Here is a 19,493-nt window from a genome sequence, read left to right on the forward strand (position 1 = left end):
CACGTGTATCCGTTCATGCCCAAACCTAGCGTTCCATTTCAAATCGAGATAACTCATTTCTTCTTCTTCTTCACGATCCACGTCCTCCTAAAACGTTGGCAACTAGAATTCTCTCATCTGTAATCGACGGCTGCTCTAAATAGTACTTGGGTGGTGAGGCCGAAGCATATCCCATTTGAGATGATTAAATCATTGTGAGTTATTTTTCTAGGTAAACATATACACCCAATAAATATTGAATTACATATGAAGTATACTGCTTTTGGAAATTAACATAAATATATATTAAATAGAAAATAATCAATGAGTTCCGTTAGTTCCTTTTCTTTCAAATCGAAAGAAATTTCTTTCAAAATCGGGCTAAGGTAAAATAAGTTCGAGCTTGAAGTATATGCATATGTATGTAAATATGAACACTTTCAATAACCCAAGTAAGATATTGATCCATGCCTGAAATGAGCAAACTATGAGAGATATGTATATGTACATATATGTATATATGTAAATAAACCTGACAGCATAGGCAATAAAAAGATCAGTATATAATGTCTTTATTTATTTTTACTGCCATTGCGTAAAGGATAAAATTTTATATGTAGGACGGATATAAAATTTTAGTGAAATTAAAGCGTGTAATGTGATTGGTCATGGCTAGATTTTCAGTATGGAAAAAAAATTTGGACATCACAGCTCAATCGCGTCAAAATAGTATTCGTACTAATTATCGAATTAAAAAGGTAGTTCGATACTTGCGATAATGTTCAAATTTCAAATTGGAAAACGAAATTAATCAATCAAAAACGCGATAGTGACGCTTTCATGTCGCGTCACCGATGCAATTCCGAGATTTGCGCGTCGCATTCTCGGAAGATTTAACTTCTTGGGTAGCGGTGAAGCATAAAACAGTGCGGCGAAAGAAGTTTGACCGGTGTAATAAATGATCTGGAGACGTGACGAAAACTGCATGACGCTGAAGAACAACGTTCCGAAGCGTACCCGAGTAAATCGAGTTGTACAATATTTTAAAATCAGAAAAAATTTCGGCGAAAGAGAGCGATCGTGCATGTCAGAGGCATTTGAGATGCATTTCGAGTACTTTTTTTTCGTAGACCAGCTGTGGGCGACAGTGACACCATGTGCAATCCACGTGGGTCGAAATCCCCCTGCAGGAGAGCTCATCGCAAGCAATACGCGGGGGTAAAATATGTACGTGAGATGCTGAAGAACGGTCCTGGGGGTTTCGACACTTCTCAGCTGTCGAACATTAACACTGCAATGGTTCTCAATCTTATCTCGACCCTCTCAATTCCCAAAATGAGGATTCTGTAAACCAGACTAATGTTTGAAGTTATCATCACCTATGTACATACATATGTATTGTAAACATATAATTTTTATCTTTTTTCTATTATTTTTGTTCTTTATTTTACATTATTTTTCTTTATATTTTATTACATGTAATTTTTATTTTTGAGTTTTAAATTGTTTTTTCGTGTATTTATTAAATATGCTTAGCTATCTATAGTGAAGCCCTGGAGTATACCTGTAATTTCACTATGGCTTAATTGTAGTAAATAAATACCCATCATTATATTTCTTGAAATTAATATTGTCGAATATTCTCGAATGTCGAATATGTCGAATAAAAGTATTTCAATTTCCAATCCTGATTTTATATTTAGAATTTATATGGAGGAAAAAAAGTATTACAAATATTCAGTATCAATATTTTAGTTTTCATCGAGCAAGAATATTTGGATTATCCGTTAAAATGAAATTATTTTATATTTGAATTCTAAAACCATAGAAAATACAAAATTGTTATACCGTCGGCAAACACGCATTTTTACAAAAAAAAAACTTTCGGCAAATCAAATGTTTTTAAAAATATATTTTAAAACATTCAATCGTTTCAATTCAAGAGAAGAATTACAAATAACATACATACATATGTACAGGTTTATATAAAACATCACATCAACACAATCAACCGAATCAGTCATAGTCGATAAGATACGGTTTCTCAAAAAAATATCATGGAGTTTATGAGATGACGAGGGAAAAAAGGCGATTATACACGCCTTCGCATCGCTTTTCGCTGACACTCTAATATCGCACGAAAATTGGCAAAATCTATTTTTCCACAAACACACACTCGTATATTACGGTTATTAACAAGGTGTAAATAAACACATCACGCGACGCCTCTTTCGTAGGTAAGTACATACATATGTATGTACCGTGCATACATAGATGTATATTATTTTTTGGTTCGATAAAACGCGCGTTTCCTGAGTAAGCACGCGATCGAATAGCGGTTTGACATTTGATTGCCAGGTACAATTGGCAAATTTGGACAACCCCGACTGGAACGACGTAAACGAATCAATAACAGAATGACCTTGTGTCGGAGGTGTCGGATAATCTGGAGATAAATTGGATCGCTTTCCATCCCAAGGAAAAGCAAAAATTCAATAGATTCTTCCGAAGTGTTCTTTCTACCTGGGATTTTTCGGAACACGTGTGAGAAAGAATTTCAATATGTATGTATGTAAAAATATATATGTCTGGTGAATAACGAAAAATACGTTTACTTGAATATCACTTATAGTCGATGCTTTCGTTATCGGTATTGTGAGTTTGTAGGGTCATAACGAGCGTGAGTGAAGGTCAACTCTCGATTTCTGTAAATCTTTAACGTGGGATGAAATGATTTTTATTAAAGCAGAGGATAAAACTTTAAGTACTTGATTCATCAGCCTGAGCATAATTCATGGAATTACATAGTTTGAGGGATACAACTATGGATTAATATTTTTACTTTATGATTTAAATGATGATGATTACTTAATAATTCATGTTAAAATAAGTTATCTCATACTCAGTCGATCTTTGGAATATTCAATTTTAGGAATAAACGATATTGTCAAAGGCAGTGAAAACAGTCAGTCAAAAGCGCCATCGACTATTCCAAAGGATTAGTGTTTGTCACCATCTACAACAGTAGCCGGGAATTTCATAAAATACATATCATTTTCAATTCAGAAATTGTATTTAAAGAATATGTCTGAATAATAAAGCTTCACTAAAATGTTGCCACTTGAAGAAAGTGTATTGTATAATTTATTCATTGATTAGATAATGACCTTATCGGTGGCAAAAATCCTGTTAGTTGCACATTATTGTTTTAAATAACACATGATATAGTATTTTATACATATATTGTATTTTCATAGGGAGCAAAAGCTTGGGGAAAATATAATAAATATATATGTACATATATATTTATTATATGTATGTACATACAGTTACACTAACCAAAAGGTTTAAAAATTGACCGGACAATTTGTTGTCATACGAGTAGACGCTTTAACCCAAACGTGACCTCATATAAGATTCGAGGTACACATTACTGGTTGGCTCAATTAGAACTTGTGGTCGATTTATTGATAAGTGAATGTTAATTGATTCGATTTCAACGCGAAGAAAATGATAAACGCGTTATAATAAGTATCATAATACAAACACAACTAAGTTAGTCGGTGATTTGACTATAAATAAAAGCGATTTAAGATTACACGCCAGGGGCATTAACATTTCGCATTGTTGACAAACACAAATATTAATAGAGTTAATTTATAAATAAACACCCTTTTGGATAACGCTCTCTGGTCCCGTACCGCTCACACACGTACGATTTTAGCAGAGCGCAATGTAATTTTAGAATAGTAGTGTATAATTATACTATTACGATGAGCGGCTTTTGCGGACAATCTCTAATTATATAAATATAATATAAGCGATATGAAAATTCCGATGTTTTTTTTAGTCCGACATTTTTATTTTTATTTGTACTAGTGTTACACAATATATTTGTTTGGGTATTCACTAAATTGATGTGACAGGTATAACTTGTTAGCAGTGTGAGCGATTTTACACCTAATTTAAATGTTGTAAATTACAATAAGATAACAAAGAAAACGAGGTATTTGTAATATTAGTAGATTTCAAACAAACCTGTTTTATGTTAACTAAAGTGAACGATTTTAAATTGCAAATTTAAATTGATCTTAATTAAAAATTACGGAAAAATTGTATCCAAAATATATAATACCTACATATAAGTTAGAACAGAATATATTATATACAAAACCCTTTAATGATCCTTATGTACTTAAATTACTTTATTTTTCCTTTGTAAGGTCTCACCTTGAATTTGCCTCAATTATCTGGTCACCTTTTAATTTATCCCATATTAATTGTATTGAGAAAGTTCAACTTAAATTTATTAAATCCTTACGCTACCTTTTTCCTACCTATACCCATTCTACTGTTTCCGACATTTTAAAAATCCTTTTTTTAACAATCTTTCTGTCAGGCGACGACATACTGATGCTATATTCTTCTTTAAGCTCATAAATGGTTTCCTTGATTGTTCTGATTTACTGAATAAGGTTAATTTCAGAATCCCAGTTCGGTACTCTAGACGCGTTGCACTCTTTTCACTTGATCCTTTTAATACTAATTCCCAAAAATATTCTTATCTGCAGCGCGTTTATCGTATGTTTAACGGAGAGCTGAATGAGGTTGATCTATTTGGTATTTCCCTACATCAATTCAGGTCTAACATCAAGAGAATCTTGACCGATTGATTCATTTCTTCTCCTATTCTATTTTATAACCTTTTTCCAATATTTCCAATATTTTTATACTTTAGTTTAGTTATGTAATGTGCTATTTAATCATATTATAGCTTTCATTATTTTCCTTTTCATTTGTTTATTTTGTATTTACCTTTTTCATTTGTTTTATATTTGTAAATTTCAATTTCTTCTTATATTCTATTTTATAACCTTTTTCCAATATTTTAATACTATAGTTTAATTATGCAATGTTCTACATATTTTGTCATGTTATAGCCTTTATTCTTTTCTTTTTCATTTGTTTTCCTTATATTTATCTTTTTAATTTTTTTTTTATAATTTTTGTAAAAATCTGTAATTGGACTCGGATGTTACATATATTATTTATTTACTATTTGTTTTTTATACATATCTATGTACATCCCGTTGTCTGTTGATTTTTCTATAAATAAAATAAAATATTTATTTTTATGTATCAGAAAGGGAGAAAATTTTCATGAAATCTAATAAGAATCCGATTCAGTTTGGATCTGAAAGTGTACCTTAATTGAATCATTTAAGGATTTAGACAAAGTTTACAAAAGTAAATAGCAATTAACTTACCCTGAAAAGCTGCTTGACAAAAAGTTAATACATAAATATCAAGTGTAAAATAATAGGAAAACATAGATTTCTTATATCAGTTCAATAAAAAATATCGCTAAACAAAACTCAAAAACAAATTTATTGAAAAAAATTTCAGATTGTTTTATTGAAAGTAATACATATTACAAAAAAATCAATTAATCATCTTAACAGCCATGTTGAAAAGATAAAGCGAAAAGACATTCTGAACCACTTCAAAATCCACATAATCCTTCAAGACCCTCATTAAAGGGTAATAAATTTGGTTCAATGAACCAATAAAAGTAATCAATCGTTCAAGCAGACAGAATCACAGTCTCGGGAAGTCGACTAGCTGTGGTGACGAGCGACTGAAAAAAATCCTCTAAAATCTCGTCACGTGAATAACAAAAAGATTTGCACACGCGAGATGAATGGAAGGCGAGAAAATATAGGGACACGCGACACACATGCACCAATGTGCATCCGAGGAGTATAATGACAGCGTCACAGAATCGTCATTGTCGACATCGGCGATGGTGTAAACGGACAAAACGACTCATAAATATTAATGAACGCCCAGCCAGTGCGAGTGCATCACAGCACCGAGCCGACCAATGCACAATGCACCGGCAAAACTGCACACAAGTACTTACTTACTTGTAGGCCAATGGAAAAAACGAAAAAAAAACGCAAATAAATGCGCGGCGGCGCTAACGAGACTACGAGCGTGGGTAGATGCTGCGAATTTATTGTCCAAGTCGAAACTGACCGACATCTTCATTCGCATACACGCTTAAGATATGCATAGTACATACATTGAACAATATTCTATCGCCAACCAGTCAAAATACTTAACTAGTTAATTAAATTTTTTTTTAAAGTGAAGATGGTTCGTTGAATACTCGTTGATATTAATCAAAATTGTATTCAAATTAAATTTGGCTAGTATGCAAATAATTTTCATTGTAGAATACCGAAAATGGGATGCTCGAATTAAAATTGTAAATTTTCGATGCGCGTCAATTAATATCCATCATATTATATTTTGTAAAAAAGACGGTTTCAATATAATAAAACAAAAATAATGTTGGCGTTTATGCATAATACAACATAATATGATATTAATGCGGAATTAATAAATTATGTATGTACACTAACAGTTTCTTAGGCCAACGTGTAAGACCTGAGAGTCGTTATTAAAATTAATTGTTATCAAATTGTGACGCCTCTTGATACAATTACGTATTTTACAAAGGAATTTCGTTAATTAACTTTCGGAAGATGCTATTAATTTAATAGCACGCCTTGATTAATGAAGAAAAATCTGTGCGACACGCTACGTAGCTGTGTAGATTCGCACGTGATAATTTTCCGTGGAAATTTTATACGTATCGATCGAAAACAGAAAAATGTGATAATAAAACCAGAAAAATTGACAACCTGCGAACCATGTGCGGTCGCGCGTAATACAGCCAAATATTTACCGACGAATTTCAGTTCATAAGTCAATACAGGATGTTCGGAAATAATCTGATAATACGCAGACAATTACAAAAAAAAAAAAATGTGAATTATATGTAGCAGAAAACGATAAATCAATAAAACTTAAGAAAAGGGTAGTTATTAATTAAAAACATAACGGATGAGATAAAAGCGATTTTACAAGTAAAAAAATATTACGAAAAAAACTAGTACGTACAAGGGTAATAAAATAATCAGATATTTTTTTCGGACCGTAAAGCAGGACGTTTAATGTTGTGTTAAATTTCATTCCATGTACATAATAGAATATTTGACGTGATTATAATATGTATACTTACAATGCTTGTAATGCTTCGTAATATGTATACTTACAATGCTGTACAATGCTTCGTAAATGTATTTTTATAATAAAAAAATGTACTAAAATTAAAAAAAAGCTCCATAGAATTCTGATCAGTAAATTGTATTCATTGCTCGCTTTTCAATTAAATAAAAATCGAAAAGATATTGACTTATAATAACAGTTTCCATATGTATATTGACCGTATAAGTCATTTTAAATTATTAAAACAGACTGACCATATAATTTATTGCCTTAATTTAATATTAAAATACAGAAAGACATTTATGAAACCAATTTGTTTCAAACTATAACACAAAAATAGACATGAAAACCAGTCGAAACATATAAATGTGAAACGACAGAAATTGCTCAAATTCACATTTGGGCTTTCTATTATTGGAAACATAACGACAATTCAGTAAACGATAGATACTTTTTGTAGAAAGAAATCTTTATTCTACAGTATATAATAATGCAGCGCGGTTAGAGAATACAATGGCAAAAACGTCAGAATATATTATTCGCGAGAAGACAAGGTCAGTTTTGGGTTATCAAAGCATGCACAATGCAAAAAAAAGTACAAAAAAACCTATATAGCACTAAGTGCGATGGTATGAGCTAAAAGTTGAATAATAAATACAATTCGGGAACGTCCTATGCCATAATAGCCATAGACGAATATGTACAAGGTCACGAGCGTTATCATTACGAGGAGGACCGTCACGCGTTATCAGCGCAGACGCACGCTTTCTTCATCAATAAAATGCGGCTGCTGTTTGAACAACCCGTCTTCCACGTACTTATGTGGACGAACTGACACGCACGCGAAATGTCAGACCGTCCAAAAAATACAGATTGTGCATTTTATTAATACATATATAGTAAATTTAAAATGTCACTCTTGCGGAGAAGGAAAGCGACGACAAGTTCAACGTACACACCATCGCACCAATTTGTTACGTATGCAAATTGAGCGCGCTCGCTCGAGAATCGACTCGACCGACCGGCAAGCGACCAACACCACACACTTGTTTACAGCGTCTTTATAATGTGTAATTATTGTGATCAGGCGGTCTTGGTAATGAACGCACGTGCCGAGCGATAAAAAAAAATGACGAATCGATCGCGATAAATGGATAATTCGGGAGCAAACTGACACTCCGTAAAAATCTTCGCCCCGGCTATCAATACCGCACCGAACTCGATTTTCAAACATAATACATACAATAAAACAAGTGAAGCTTCTCATACTTTATATTGTTTTCGATTAAAAAACTGACAGTTGAGTAAGAATTTCGAGTTTGAGTTGAGTAAAAGTTTCAAAATCACCCTGAAATTGAATCAAAATCAAATTTTCAAACTGACGGTATGTATGTACATAGGTATACGTCTTCGATCATTATGCCGCAAAATTATTAAACGAGATCGTTTCATTTAAAATATAATAAAAAAGTATCGATTCCGCGCGCGCGAAATTCAATGGCAACGCGCACATACACAAATTCGAAACGTTCAAGGTCGCCGAAATTTTCGCATTCGAATCACACACGCGGCAAACGAGCCAACACAATTTTATTATTATACGAAACGTTCGTTTTCATTTCCTACTGTCGTAGACGAGATCGTACATTATTAAATTATCAACATACAAACGTCACGCGGTAAATACACATACAAACGGAATTAAATAATACACACACACACACACACACACACAACATTCAACACCGAGAGGAGAGAACAGAACAGAACAGAAAAAAAAAACACTCAAGATAGTGGCCGTCGGACGGGAGACTTACCGGGATCAGCTAACATCCTACGCCGTCAGACGCAAGAGTTTTGGTTCGCCTGTTGGTTGTGGTGTTGTTTTCACTGGGATCTTCCACTGTGACGGCGAAAACTCGCATTCGTTTATGTGTAAAATGTGTGTAATCGCGATGTGTGTTGGCGTATCTGTGTGTGTGTGTGTTTGAGTGTATGAATTTCAATAACTTAACGTGTTGTTGAGTTGGTAGAGTTATTATAGAGTGTTAGGTGGAGTATGTGTGTGTGTGTGTGTGTGTGTTCGCTGTGTGTGTATGTTGAGTTAATGGTAGATTGCAAGACGACCGTGCACGCCGGCGTCCGGTGGTACAGTGGGCCGGGCGCGGCGCTTCGTCGCTCGCCATTGGTCGATAGGCGGCACTGACGTCATTGGCCGGAGTGTGATGGTGGGGGGTGACGGAGGCGCCGGCGTCAGCTGCTCTGCCCGGAGAGCTTTGGCGTCACACGCAAGAGCTTTTCGCGCTAGAGGAAAATCTCGCTGGATCGATGGCCGACCGTGTGCTCTTCCGCGATTCGATCGGAAAATTCCCGTCGAACGAACGATATGATATGCGACGCATAACAGACACGTGTAAATAGACTGTCAAGTGGTACTTCAAATGATACTTGTCAAAAATTGCGGGTGAAAGCGGGAGGAATGCTTTTGCAGACCGCCCAACTAAGATAGAAACGAACACCAATAGTGCGAATTATTGATATTGAAATTTTTAAAGTTGGTGTTATTTAAATTCTGCAATCGATTGATGGATATGTTGTTGCAATGATATCTAAATTACGAATATAATTTAATCGAGTTTTCTTTTCACAAGCATTGGGTGCGCAATAAATGGCATCTTCCATGAAGGGATTATAACTCTAGAGGTCACCTTTGTGTACATAGATCCTCATTTAAACAGTATCAATGGTCAAAGTTTTATTATATCGACTATGAACCTTTCCGTTGATATATCGATCAAGTGGTGTTTGTGGTTTCGAGAAGATCGAGTTTGAAATTTTGAAATATTTATTAAAAATCATAAAATGCAATTTTTTTTTGTTATAATAGCGAAAAGAAAGTTTGTTTTAAATATTTTTTTAACCTTATTTTAGCACTTGTGGTATTTTTACAGAAGTGTCGATTTTGTACAGCAAAGATATGAAATATACGGGTATTTTTGCGTTACCATTTTCGCACTTATGGTCTGTTTGCATTACATGGTCGATATATAAGAAACAATCGACTTTTTTTGTAAAAATGGTAATATTTCAATATATTTTGCTTGCACGCGATTATTACGAGTTTCTTTCAGGAAATCTTTGTAAGACTACGGTTCATATATCGGGAGGTTTAAAAACATTGATATAAAAAAACGCGATTCCAACTTGGACATACACTTTGATTCCAATTTTAAAAATATCAAATTGAATTTCTTTCTTTACACATGTATGTACATATGTACATATAATATAAGACCATTTCCAGGTGCATACATATTCTTAATATGTCAAAAACTAATACAACGAAAATTTCGAGATTTGTAACATTTAATTTTTGATTCACTCTCGGCGCATACTTTTGAAAACCCTTCAGATTCTTTACTTACACAATACGTATATGTAGGTACAAACTGTTGGTAATTAAAGTTATTAAAATTCGACTTAAAAAATGAAAAAGCTCAATTTTAACGACTCCACGGTGCCCGGTTGCAGGCACTCACTACGTTGTTGGCCTGAATTTCATTCATATAGAGAGTACTGGATGTGTTGGTAAAACCTTGTTGGTACAGTATTCAAGCACACGCTAAAAGTTTCGAGAGCAGTTATAAAGGTTATATTTATATGCACACTTTCGTGCTATGTGTATTGCGATTTCCTGGAAAATATGCAACGAGGGAATATGCAAGTTGTTTCAATATACATACGTTTTATGGCGAAGAGGGAAAGTAACGTAAAGGATAAATCAGCTTCGCCCAAAAGAAAATCAGTAATTTAATAGATTATATATAATAATAAGATACAAGCTTTATTTATATTTATTTTTTAGGAAATTAAAACTATAATAATATTCGAAGAAACTCGAATTATATTTTAATAAATTTCTTCAAAATTAACGACCCAAAATCGTTTTAATATCGTTCTTATACACAACGAACATCAATGAACTGCTCTAAATATATTTAAATGCAACTACAATGTAAATATGTGGAGGTATTTAAGAAGTAAAAATCAAATAAATTAGTACCAATATACATATATAAAAAAAGTACTAAAGCTACAAATCTTGCATTTTCGACAAAAAAAATTTTAAACATAAAAATGATGATTGTTCCACGTTTTGGCATGCGTTTGTGTTTTGGTAAACTGAAAACCTGGAACTGGGCCAAACTTCCTCCTCGAGCGTTTCGCTCCGCACCCAATATTTTGTCCCAGAAACGGGCGAGCGGGCAAAATTCGGGGTCACAAGGACTGCCGATCTATAATTCGCGAGCAAAACGCAAAAGTTGCCTTAAATTCGACCTTGAACCACATGCGCAACTTGCTAACCTTTGGTGTAAAAAATTGCGAAGACACCGGTTAAATTGCGACATGCGTACGAAAACGAGTAAGAACACGAAAGTGAGCACAACGCCAACAAAAATCTCACAAAATCTTGAGGGTAGTTTTTTTTTTCCGTGAGCCACGACAGTTAAATGACCCCAGTTGGTGAGGAAAAGGAAAAAAAACTAGGATGAACGGAAGTCGAAAACAAATCTTTTATGGGTGCGTTGACCTGCACCCCAAAACCAAGGAGAAATAATAAAATAAAAAGGTAAAAACGATAATTCACTTCCTACTATAAACCGAGTGCTTTTAAGCACACTACATTATACGCGCAGCACCTGAGGGTTGATTGTTAGTGTAAAATCACTATTTTTATCTCGCCGAATGATCCCTGATGGTTGATTGCACCATAAAGGGTGACACGACTTTCGGCAATGTCCATGTAAAGTTAGCAACAGCCACGTGGCTGTTGCCAGATGTGCGAATCAACACTTCGGAACGAATATTCCATCCGTTTTCGCACATGCCGCCGTATTTGCTCATTTAGAAACCGAAGTATTTGTTTTTTTTCTAGGCAAGAGAAACAAAACATTACGCACCGTCTTTGAGGGTGGACTCAGCGATGGTGCAAAGGTGGCTCGCGACGTAGACCCATGTTGGTGTGGATAGAGTTTTCACTGCAAAGAAAAAAAATGTCAAATAAGCATATACATATACATACATAATATATATATATATATATATATATATATATATATATATATATATATATATATATATATATATATATATATACGCAAAAGATAAAAATGAAACTTGAGCGTTTAAATAAATGAGAAATGATAATGTGAAAAATTACCCCATCGAATAGAATTGAAAGAAAATAGGAATTTTCGTAAATATCTTTATCGCAAAATTACTATTATAATAATACTTCGTTTGGGGTAACCCTAAATAAAGTTATTCTTAATGAATGAGCTTATAATAAATTATATTATCATGCGTAAATGTGTTGGGCACATGTGACTTAATAAACGTTATTAATAAAATTACGCAAATCTTTCAAAGGAAAGATTTCGCCGAATCCGACGAGTACTAAGAGCATTTTGCGAATCTCTTAAATATATGGAAATCGCGTAGAATTAGTCAGCTTTAATATTAATTATATTACCGTATAATACATTTAGCGAAAGCTCGAATAAAAGCATGTTTGCGATTTTGTGAAAAAATGTTACAGTAAGAGTATTTAAAGCTAAAAATTTAGGTAGCATGTGCGACACAAATTTATTAAATGAACGATGACGATAAAAAACCAGACTACCATACCATAGATGAGTAATAATGGCAGGAGGTCTCAGGATGTACCTGACGGTGGCATGTCCGTTTCCCGAATACTTCTGAAGTAGACAAATAAAATAAAAAATGAAAACCACATCTGATCTGGCTTCTGTTTCAATTGCATGACCGAGATATTATAGTCTTAAATGCAAGCAAGAAGCACGCCACATTGCTTACTCTGAGGTTAAACTACATAACTAATAAAGCTATACAGAGGTTTGAAAATAAATTAGTCATAGAACAATTTAACGGTTTAAGTATTTTCTTATAACCAACCAATTTAATTAGCTTGCAATCCTGTTTGACATAATATACAGCATACGCACATACCTGCATTCTATAGGTAAATTGGCTTTTCATACTTTTCCGCAGTTTATTTGCCCAACATGAATATTCGAAACCTTTTTGGTAACTGATTTCATCTGATAATACATTGAAAGAACACTTATCATCGAAAATTATTTTATTACATACACATTAATGTGCCGCTGGGGAAAAAGTATATTTACAAAACCTTTTAGTAAGAAAATACATCGCCATTTTGTTTTAAAATTTTCACATATGTATACGGAAAAGGTATTCGTTGAGAACAAATGTTCTGCAGAACGTGTAATTGTTTAATATATACCGATTTAGCCAAGCAGTATTTAATTAGCTTCCTATTCAATAACTTGAAAACATGCTTCCTAGCCATTTAGTTACCCATTCCTTCTACAATATTGAATACAAATACATAGATATGTATATTTCAGAACTGTTGAGTTCACCGTCAAAATTATGAATTCATATATACATACATAGATACAGAGAGATAAATAGGGGCGAAAATGCCGTTCAAAACTTACTTTCATATTCATATAACACTCCATCCATATAACAAATCTTTTATTACTTTTAATATTTATATATAAGTATTATACTATGAATATTTCATTTACGTAAAAAAAAGTAGATTCTTAATCACGGTGTTGATACTGCACATGGCTCGCGTGGCTGTTTCTAAATACGGTGAACGATCGGCACATGCCGAGCTTTCTTGGGAAAGCTTACACACAACAAGAGCATAAGACCAGGTGCTCTCACGATTAAACGATAAAATAAAATATAAGTAATCAAAAAATACTACCTAGATATGGACCGGTGATATATACCTAATTACGTGCAGGAAAATGTGAGCTAAAAGAATACCTATCGATGTGGGTAAATTACAATTACGCAGACAATTAAACCAAACACGTGACAGGTTTATGAAAGAACGTTGCCATTATACAATGTATTTTCCTGTGCAAAAGTAATTACCGAGGAAAATCTCGTTTGAAAAATGGTTCACGAGTTTTATTACGCAAGATTATTATTTATCATATGCTTAATCAAATTAATGACGAACACGATACCTCAAATGGTCGAGTAATCAAAAACGATTAGTTGGTAATTATTATCATCGAATTAATAGGCTGGTGCGTGTCTGTTTGTTTTTCATTTAACGCTTGTAATTTTTCCGGTTTAATTGAAAAATCAAATATAAAACGAACAACTATGTATGCTAATCACTTCATGCACACCATCAATTTATCAGTCAGGTCAGTCACAAAATCGATAAACCATTCATTAAATACGTTTAAATAACCATAATTCAATTTTCAATTTACTTTTTTTAATCGGAATAATAATAAAATTAAATCCAAATATTTGACAAGAATAATTTAATTCTTCTAAATGTCCTAGCGTCCAAAATAGGATTTTCATACTTCAATCTGTATAATTGAGAAAAATGTTATGATTTTTCACTTGAATGGACCAGTGATTTAACTCAAGGCCTCTCAATAGTGAATAGAGTGGATTTCCCATTATGCTTTAAAATAGATTTTTATTTTTAGACGATTAGACAATAAAAGACTCGGATTTCTTCTAGACAAAATTATGTCGAAATATTCATCAACAAAATGTTTTTTAAACTTCAACCAATTTGAATTATTAATTCTAAATATTTTAAGCATACATATTTACACATGTATGCACATACATATGTATAATGTAGAAAAATATATACAAAGATAAATTAGAATAGATTATGAGTGATCACAAATTATTACAGATTTTGTTATAATCCTGTTGTTTTTTAATTGACGTCGAGAGTTATCATTTTACTATTTGTTAAAAACTATTTTATATGTCTTAAATATGGTGTACTAAGAAACATATTCTGTGTTGAACTTTCGTTCAACATTTCTTATTGGAGGGGAGAAGAATGCTCTTTGTTGTCGGCGCAACGAGCAGACAGAGCATTTTCGCGAGGAAAATTATGGGAAAATCTGCAACCCACGATCGAAAAAGTGACAAAATAAAGCGTCACAAATATCACTAATGCGAAATATAAAACATTATTGGTGAATACAGCTGTCGACGCAGTTTGTCTGCAGCTGCGTCGTAACGGAGCGCGACCGTAAACACGGCGGGAGTCTCGAGTTAAAGCTCTTAAAAATGCTTTTAAAGCCCGCTTTGAACCAAGTCCACATAACAACCACCCGAGAAAAAAATCTTTCCAAACGTTCGCACATACGCATGAATTTACGAGGAGAACGAAAATGTTTTGTTAGAATCAAAAATTTCATATTATTTCGTAACATGCGAGAGGGTTCGCGCCGTAACGAGCGAAAATGAGATGTTTTTCATACGTAGGCGTATTCAGACCGAAGTGTTTTCTTGTCGGTTAACAAAGAAGACAGGACGCGTAACGCAAAATGAAACCCTCTGAAAAATAAATAAACTGACGAATAATTGCGTAGGCGTTCGAAATAATGACGTGCGTCCATAACAAAGCGGGTTGTGGAGCTTTCTCGAAAATAAAACATCAAACACGACAGAGACGGCGACGAGTGGTACGCGTGCCGCACATTCCTAAATTATATCATTAAAAAAATACCATACATATGTAATACATGTATTTCAGAGGAAACCTTTGACATTAGTCGCGGCCAAATTCGGCACCTGTTGCAAAGTTTGGTGAAAACTGATACTACAATGTGCGTAGGAGCCCTTACAAGCTCGTTGTAGCTAACCATAGTAACTCTGACTGAGGGTTGGGGATGGGATTCGGGTCGGGTTAGAAATACATATTTCCATTTTAGCGAAGTTTGGACCCGGCCGACACAGTTCAACAAGTTCATCTTGTTCACAATGCACAATTCTACGACACAACAAACGCTCTACGTTGAATGAGCATCATAAACGTATTATGAGCAATGAACGCTTAATTGCAGAAAGTAGTTTAAACTGGAGCTTTCAGTTGTTTTCCGATTGAATGCACTCGAACTCGAACATTTGGGATGTAATCTCAATGACGAAGGTTGTGGGTGTAATATCGAATTTTATTTTTATTTCATATCTAATATTAGAATTTACAATGTTTCAGTTATGTAGATTTTTTATACAGTATTCTTTTATTTATTTAAGTTTTGACCATTGTGGCATTACAGGAATCTCTAATGCGCCAAAATGGTCGAAAATATATATAACAGACAAGAGAAAAACAGTGATACTGTAACGTACGCCGCGGATTAAGCGAATATAATCCCAGAGACTGTGTGACCGTTCAAAGATTATCTGTAACGGATATCTGTTAACGGATTAACTAAATGCATACCGTGCGACTGGTATAAGTGGGTTTTAAGGATTAGCGACAAGCTAAGTGCATGAAACAATGATTGCACTTCTCATACCGTGGGAATACATATCCGAATACGTGACTATACAGTAGGTAAACAGATTAGACGCCCTGAGAGATCTACCCCTTATAAGGCGGTACGTAGGCGATATCAGGGCATTCTGGACTTAGCAGTGACACTGCGCGTATCTCCTGAATCATCAATAAATGCTGTGATACGACTGTTGGCCTTTTACTTGGATCCTCCACCCACCCCTACGCAACAATACAAACAAAAATACATTTACATATAAATAATCATAAAAAAGCAATAACGTAATAATAATAGATAAAGTAAAAATATCAAATAGTACATTATGGAATGTAACAGTATATAGTATGGAATGTACATATTTCATCCACAAGCCAGCAACAATATATGAGAATCTGCCCTTAACCATTTAAAATATAATATATTATAACTTTATATTAAAAAGTTATATCAAAAAATCATCTCACACATAAATGAGAATTTTTTAAGTATTTAAATATTTACTATCACACTGAAAATGCAAGTATTCTAACCGCACAAAAAGAAAGTATTTTTATAACCGCAAATCTTTTTTAAAATTTCAATATAAATTTATATTATTAATGTAGATCTATTCGATGCGGTGCAAACGATCGACAAGCGCCAGACAGACTGAACCACAGATTAACGACACGTGTACCTTATGCGTGCGCACTGCTTGCACTCACACTAAGCGAAATCTACCCGAAGTCCCGACATACATACCTACCCTGTATACGTTCTGTGCTTCTGATACTTTAGTTCCGAATTTTGCCTTATTAAACTCGCCAGAAAGATCCAACTCAATTTTAATAATTACCATTTTAATAATTGCATCTGTGCACATCGAAAGGTTACTCGTCATCTGATGTGCAATCTATCATTCGTGAAGTCGACAATTGCGTTTAAAGCAGCCATCCAGTTAATCTGTGGTTCAGTCTGTCTGGCGCTTGTCGATCGTTTGCACCAAACCCAGATCTAGTACATACTTAACAGACCACGTTTATGAACTTAATTTTGAATCGTCCTGAAAATACCTGAAAATATCTATAATGCATTAAAGCATTCCAAAACTTGATTATCTTACTAAATTTAAAATAAGGCATCATATTCAATTACAGCAACATGCAATATATAATAATACAACAGAAAACAATTTAAAGGAGTGTGATATATCTATTATTTATCCATAATATTATTATAATTAGTAGTATACTATACAGTATATGTAGTACTCTTTATAATAATAGTATGTATGCATAGTTATAACAGAACATACATTTTGATACTTTAAATTTTAGGTCGAAGAAATTACGAATGGCCTCAAATTAAACGTTAAATACAATCCCACGGAAAACTCTCGAATGATTTCAAATGGTGGAAGTAGGATATTTTGCATTCTTGTCAACAAGCTATTTACAACTTATGAATACAGACATGAGGAGGGGGGTTTCGGTTTCTTGGTTACACCAATGGCGTAACAACCATAGGGATAAGAACCGACTTGAAAAGAGGGGAAGAAGTGGTCGGTTTACGGTCGACGTCGGCGTCGTGGGCGTCGTAAGGATACGCACAAGACCATACTAAAATAGAACACAATGCGCAAAAATGTACCATACGTGACCCGACACAGTCGAAGGAGAAGAGGGCTCTCCTTCAGTTTTCATGCGTGCTCTTACAGCTGCTTAAGTACATTGTAAAATATTACTAATCCAATGACAAACACCCATATAACAAGAATTAACTGACGCTTTCTGGTAGCATACCACGTCCTTGTGATCTACGGTTTGCCAGCGGAAATACGAGCGTACTTGAATGGGTGATCGCCTGAAAAGGTTCTATTGCCGTATATTTGAATTTATAACGGTATTGTAAAATTTACTTTCTCATAGTTGAAGCTTATTTCACGCTAGTTTGCGTTTTAGAGATCGAGAAAGTCAATCCCTTTCTTTCACAATGAATTATGTACATATGTATGTATTTTACGGCTACATACATATGTATTTGTGTATGTAGCCGTAAAAGCGTACACGCTATATGTTTAGCATTAAAACAGGATAAAAACCAGAATCAAATGGGACAATCGAAACAGTGTAAAAACTTTACAAATTCCTTATATATGTACATATGTATAAATTTTATTAAATATAACTACAATCTTGATTGTTCCAAATTAATAATATCATCATCTACAGCCTCTCACCATCCACTGCTGGATGAGGGTCTCTCCAAGAGGCATCCATTTCTATGTTTTACACAACTCTCATCCATCTCACCCCACATACATACATATGTTTTACATATATTTTACTCATAAACTAAAAAAGGTACGAGTTCGTTTTTATATTTGTGTCCATGTATACCTTTGCATTTCAACTGGTATCACCAAGGATGGTTTGCTTAATAATTCCATATCTTTATCTGTGTATGCAGTTATGTGTATGTTTATATGCATATATCTATTTTCATTTATGCATATGGATATTTATATTTATATCACTACGTGCTCTATCTACTTCCTTTTTTACAATGTCTTCTAATCGTCTTGTCATTTATTATCAAAATGTCAGAGGTCTCCGAACTAAATCTGACTCTTTTCTTCAAAATGTATTAGTTAATAATTATGATATTATCTGTCTATCAGAAACTTGGCTAAATGACTCATTCAATAATAGTGAGTTTTTTGATGCCAGATATCAGGTGTTTCGACGTGACAGAGATTATTCTCTTCATAACCAAATATTTGGTGGTGGTGTAATCATAGCTGTGAAAAATAATCTACCCTCTGTCATTCAAAATAATTGGTTAACTTCCACAGAAGACCTTTGGATTACTATTACCACTAAATTTTTTAAACTAAATATCTGTACTGTCTATATTCCTCCTGGTAATTCTCACCAAACTCTATTAGTTACCCATTTAAATAAAGTATCTGATCTAATAACCAATTATCCAGAGGATCGATTCATTTTACTCGGTGATTACAATCTTCCCACTATTGATTGGACAAAATACGACTCAAAT

The 19,493-nt window shown here is 33.7% G+C and overlaps 1 protein-coding gene across 3 annotated transcripts in view; it reads right to left on the reverse strand.

The window, feature by feature from the left end:
• Positions 1-12,095, reverse strand: part of LOC143917606 (myocyte-specific enhancer factor 2-like) — a 43,032-nt gene extending 30,937 nt beyond the window's left edge. Inside the window, exon 1 of one of the 3 annotated variants that reach the window (XM_077439171.1) lies at positions 12,018-12,095. The gene's annotated coding sequence lies outside the window, so the exon portion shown is untranslated. Of the gene's footprint in view, positions 1-8,873; positions 9,343-12,017 lie in introns of those variants that run through there. The other 2 variants (XM_077439169.1, XM_077439170.1) reach the window with 2 other exon arrangements.
• Between the last annotated feature and the right edge of the window lie 7,398 nt (positions 12,096-19,493).

The sequence above is a fragment of the Arctopsyche grandis genome, chromosome 10 (assembly GCF_051622035.1).
Source record: "Arctopsyche grandis isolate Sample6627 chromosome 10, ASM5162203v2, whole genome shotgun sequence".
Classification (NCBI taxonomy): Eukaryota; Metazoa; Arthropoda; class Insecta; order Trichoptera; family Hydropsychidae; genus Arctopsyche; species Arctopsyche grandis.